Below are 5,513 nucleotides of genomic sequence, written 5' to 3'. Positions count from 1 at the left end.
GCTAACTTTTGATAGGTGATCAGTGCCAGCACAGTGACATGTAGGGCTGATCTCAGAGCTGTTCTGAAGTTATCATCTTGGAAACTCTAAGCTAGGAGATGTATTGATTAAAATAATCAATCAGTCTTTGAAGAGAAAAGATGCCCAGAAGCTTATCCATCTCTTGCAATTTTTGCAGGAGTTTCTAGGAGTAATAGCTGCATTAAACCAAACAGGTGTTAGAGTTCTAGTTCAAAAAAACACCCTGAAAGGGAAGTGTAAACCTGACATTTTCAGCAAGCGTGATAGCGGGCTCAATTAAAACACTGCATTCAGGCATCCAGAGCTCTAGGAAAATATGTACCAAAACTTCACTCTTTGTTGGCTTTGACCAAAACCTCCTCTGAGAATACCAGACAAGCTTACCAATACTAGGAAGAAAAAAATAAGTAGTAAAATTACCAGCCAACAGGCAAGTAACAAATATTTACAAGTAATTACCTAACTTCAAGTTTCATTTGAAAAATACCAAGTTTCAGCTCCTAGCTTTGAAGAATTATATTCAATTATGTTCACTTTATCTTCATTTCTTCCTCCACACAAAAATAAAATCTGTTGTTGGGCCTTGTTTTTCTTGTTGAGTCCGTGCGAAATGGATGCCTGCACTTGGGCACTTTTCATTTCAAGTTTAGGAATACTAAGTGACTGGGAAGAGGGAGAGGATGTATGTAAGTATGCATGGGTGCACGGATGCAGATTTATATAGAGAGAATTATCACTCAGTGGTAATACGCTTGCACACTTAGGATTCCTGAATAATTTAGCATTTTAGGATATTTCAAGGGTTGTGTACTGAATACCATTAAATATAATTATCAGAATATTTTATATTTGCCTTGGTCTCTGAAGTCATGTTGATAAATAATTAGTGTCTGAAAGAACCGATGCTTACTTATGGAAATCAATAAATGTGTTGATTTAAATGCCGAAATGGTTTATTTGGAGATTAAAGCCGTATCATTTAAAGCCAAGTTTCAAATGGCCAAGGCACCGGGAGCATGTCATGAATGGCAGTGGCCACTTGATGTCAGGGTTTGACCTACATAAATTCTTCTTCCGTAAAACGGGAGTAGTTGGTTGCTCCTCCAAAATGTAGAGAAAGAGGGTAGAGGAGGCCGCTGGACCAACAGAGACAGTGGCTGTCCACTGCAAGATATAACCGGGTTTTTAAATTTCCTACTGACTCTTCAGGTAGAAGAGTGAAGGCGTAAATACCCCACAGACAAGGGGATGCTACGATTTTAATAGATAAATCCAACACACACACCCAGGAAGATGAAAAAATGGAGGTGTGTGCCATATTTTTTTTCAGAAATTCCTCTATTATTCACTGTATTGATTTATCCTACAAACACAATTTCACAGAAAAAAAAGAATATTTGAGATTGCGTTAGCTCAGAAAGAATGGTGCTAGAAATTAAATAATGATACTAAATTAATGTCTTTTTGTGGGAAATTACCTTTTTTTGTTAAAAGTATGCATTTCATTAAAAATATGTTGCTTCTGCTGTAACAGGGTTCTTAAATCAGTATTTGCGGAGGTCACATTACCACTTAGCAATTTTAGGCCACAAAAGTTACCTTTCTTTAATTTTTTTTTTTTCCTCAGATTTCCCATGTCATCACATGCACTGCAAAAGCCATTTTGTAATGTATGCAGTTTCTCAAAGGCTGTTATAGCCTACCAACATTAACAGCCTCAGGAAGCCCTTATTTTGGCCCTGTAACAGGTAGAAGATCTTTTTACTGCTTTTCTCAGAGATCCTGTGAAAATCTTTTTTCATAAGCAAGTCTCTTTCTCCACCTTGTTTTGTGCAAGCTCCTCTAATTTCTTTTCCTTGCAGTCAGAATTGTGATTCTGCTCCAGTGTAAGAATATGCCTTCACACTGTAATGACCTGCAGCCTTTGGGGCTGCTTCTGAGATGGAGGAATACAGTCCCTGCAAGCATGGGTAAGTTTTAAATTTTCCTCCACTGCTATAAACTATGTTTTGCTATTGCTTTCATTTTATAGTGTATAAGTACTCAAACATCTGAGAGCTTCTTTTAGGGTTGTGTGGCTGTTTCTTTGCCAAAGCTGCCAGATAAGAACATTGAATAAAAAATAGGAAAAGAAACAACACTGTGTATCGTACCATTGAAAGCATACACTTCAAGCTGCTGTGTATCAATGTTCCTATCTGGAAAGGGGAATAATGTTATTTTAAATCAGACTGCAACTGGAGAAATTCACTGCTGGAAAATTATCTTGGCCTGAGGTTCAGGACAGGCATCATTTAGTATTGGGCAGTGCCATGCTTAGGCTTTGCTATGTTACGGTGTATTGCAACTTGGGACAGGAGGCTGTTGTACTGAGTGATTTGCAGCTTGTGGGAAATAAAATGTTGGATTGAAAATTAACTCTTTTTAACATCAGTTTCAACGTTTTTAGGATATTTTTGTTTTGGTTTTGTTGCATCATATGCCACCAGACTTATGCACTAAGCTTTATTAAAACTCCCTAAAGCATTTCTAAAATAACGTATTCTGTAGTACACTATTGTTGCATGATGGCAGAGTGAAAACGTAAAGGTCCTGAACAGGTTAATTGACCCTGTGTTAGACCCTTCTCTATCAAACTGTGTAGATCTGTGGCCTGCACTAGTGGTCCCTTGCCTAGGAGCAGCTTATGGAGCACAAAGATTCAGTTTAGTAGCCTCACACTCCATCGCTTGCTTGTGAATGTTACCATGACACACTACTCCGACACACTACTCCTCTTCTGTATATGTTTGGATAACAGTTATGTGCCTTAAGTGTGCACCACAATTTAATTAGCTTAATTTAGATGCCACTGAGAGTTTCCTAGCATGGTGTAGGAGCACCCTAAAAGTAGAGCCACAGTAGGGGTCACTAGCACAGCGCTTATAGAGGAGACTCTGAAATAATGTGGTGATCTGAGAAATGTGGTGCAAAGGGGGAAGATGGAGCACCTCTACCAAGAGCGCAGCAGAGGTCTGGAAGAGGCAGCTCTCGCTCACAGTTTAGAGGGATGTTCTCTGCTCCATAGCCATCACTTTGAAAAAAAAGGCCCTCCACTAATGTGATTAGTTACTGCTTCAGGCTAAAAATAGAGCTAATAATAGTCTGTCAGGTGAATTGAAATTGCTTGTGTCCATATACCTTTTTGTAATGGGACAGGTTTGTTCTTGTCACGCATTTTGAAATAAAATGAAGTAATAATAGTAAACGCAACAAAACTAGGGAAGACTACAGGACTATCCAAGATGCAGCTGTATTCTGCCCACACTTTTCTTTGGGTATCTTTCCTTCATTCACCCCAGATAAACTGTTGTGGCTAATGGAACTATTGATTGTGTTCAATAAAGTACAAGAAAGTAGCAATGATGAACGACACATCTTTAAATACGCCCTAGAGAAGATATCAGAAATGTACATGAGCTTAAATTGGAAGAAATTGATTTGACCATTGAGTAGCTCTGTATATCGTATCACTGTCTTCTTCCTATGTGCAGGGAAGAGTAAGGACAGAGGAGGTGACTTTCCTTTTATTAAGTCTGACCCTTGAAGCTGCTTAATGCAGCTGTTTCTTTTTTTATCTGCCACGTAAGTATCATGTTTTAAAAATACTGATTCTTCAGAACGGTACTTAAAAATGTTCTGTACAAGGAAGCATATCTGTAACCAGCCTTTTCCCCCTCCAGCTTCCCCCCCTACACACACGTGCACAAGTATTCATCATTTCACCTCCTGCTCTGCAGTAAGTATGGAGGACATTGGTGTCATCATCCTTATCTTGACAAAAATATGTTGTCTGTATTCTGTACAAGGGTAAAACTCACCTGTTAACGCACAGCAAGTCAGTTCATAAAAGTGAAAAATAATAGCAGAAGTATGGAGCTACTGATATCAGGGAACCATCAACTCATCTATTTGGTATGTGTTGTACTAATTTATGTTATGAAGTTTCAGGCTGTGGATTGCTCATGGGGCGGACAGCAAAGGAGAGAGCAAATGGATATTTAGGAAATTAGCATCATTACAGAAGGAAGAATATAACTGTTCCTTCTGTGCATCTCTAGGAAAAGGCAAACCAGTAACTGCCGGTTAACCGTTTCTTTCTCAACTTTGGTTAGGAACTTCCTCATTTGAAATAAGTAATGTACACAATCCTCTTGCATTTACTGTAAAAGTAAAGCTTTCACTAATAAGGCTAAGCAATGTATCTCACTTTCAGCTTTATCAAAGTATTGTTGTTTACATTTAAGGCAGGTAGAACATAATTCTTCACAACACCAAGCACCATAGAGAAGTTTATATGCTCAAAGCACAGTTCTTTATAACTCAAGATAAATGTCTTCTTGCTTGCTGTTTTCATTCTTGGGAATGTCTTGTTTGTCATAAGCTGAAAATGGTTTAATTCAACAGATCCTCAAAATAAAAAAGTAAACCCAGAGTGTTGAGACTTAGCAAGGAATGAGCCACTGGAAGCAAGGTATTTATAGTTAGGATTGGGCAATGTTAGTAATGTATGGTGATAGCCATCCCATCTATGCATTTTGGCATGTGGTTTGAGAGCTTGAAAGAGAATTGTTGATTTTGGAAAGCAAACATATGCAAGGAGTACAGCAGAAAGATTAACTGTTTTAGATTGTAATGTATCTCCCTATCTCCTCGGCACCATGCAGACTGAGAAGCCTTGAACTGGAAAAAATCAAAAAAACTGCTGGACAAAGTGTTGTCAAACCCAGGCACTCAGAAATCACCTAAAGCTGGAAATTTTTAAGTAAGCTTTTAAAATGGTGACTTTTTTGCTATTGTTTTTAAGTGATGTATATTGTTTGCTTTCTTTTTTTTCTTTTTGCATTTTGAGAGTCTGTATTTCACTTAGTTTGTATTTGCTTTTCTCCATAAATGTTTGAAAGTATTTATTTTTATGATGTTTGAAGGTACTTAGTTTTAGAAAATTAAAGCTGAAATGTTCACATGCTCGAACGGTTGCAGGGACAGAGGCTTTAAGAAAAGCACCAGTCATTGTGAAAACTGTCGGCGCTGGGGTTGTGATCTAGAGCCCCAACAGGATGTGCGTAGATCATGTAGAAGACGACTGATGCATCTCTCAGAATAGCTGTTGTGAAGAATAGACAATTCAGTAGTCACATACAGCTGTGTATTGAAACCCATTTTTGACGTTTTGGAAAAGCTTTCAGTATGAAATTAAAAGATTTGCAAACCATAACTCTCTGTTCTGTTTTCCCTATCTTTTTCAGCCTCGTGTAACATAACAACGTGCTCCTCTTGGCTAAGGCGTTCTCCTACAGTGTTTGTACTGCAGTTCACCCAGTGGGGACTCATTCATGGCCTCACAGTGGGATTATTATAATGCCAACTAACGTGGCTATTGGTGAGGTTCACCTCTGGGCATGGGCGTAAAGATACCTAGTTTTGAACAGGACTAATGGGTTATATTTCTT

General features: G+C 38.3%; 1 long non-coding RNA gene across 1 annotated transcript; it reads left to right on the top strand.

Moving 5' to 3' along the window:
• Positions 1–214: 214 nt before the first annotated feature.
• Positions 215–5,278, top strand: LOC128140643 (uncharacterized). The gene is made up of 5 exons (XR_008234798.1): positions 215–1,328; positions 1,649–1,769; positions 1,884–1,991; positions 4,012–4,825; positions 5,044–5,278. It is a non-coding gene; the product is annotated as an uncharacterized LOC128140643 (long non-coding RNA).
• The last annotated feature ends 235 nt before the right edge of the window (positions 5,279–5,513 follow it).

The sequence above is a fragment of the Harpia harpyja genome, chromosome 4 (assembly GCF_026419915.1).
Source record: "Harpia harpyja isolate bHarHar1 chromosome 4, bHarHar1 primary haplotype, whole genome shotgun sequence".
Classification (NCBI taxonomy): Eukaryota; Metazoa; Chordata; class Aves; order Accipitriformes; family Accipitridae; genus Harpia; species Harpia harpyja.
This window is presented reverse-complemented; position numbering and strand designations above follow the sequence as displayed.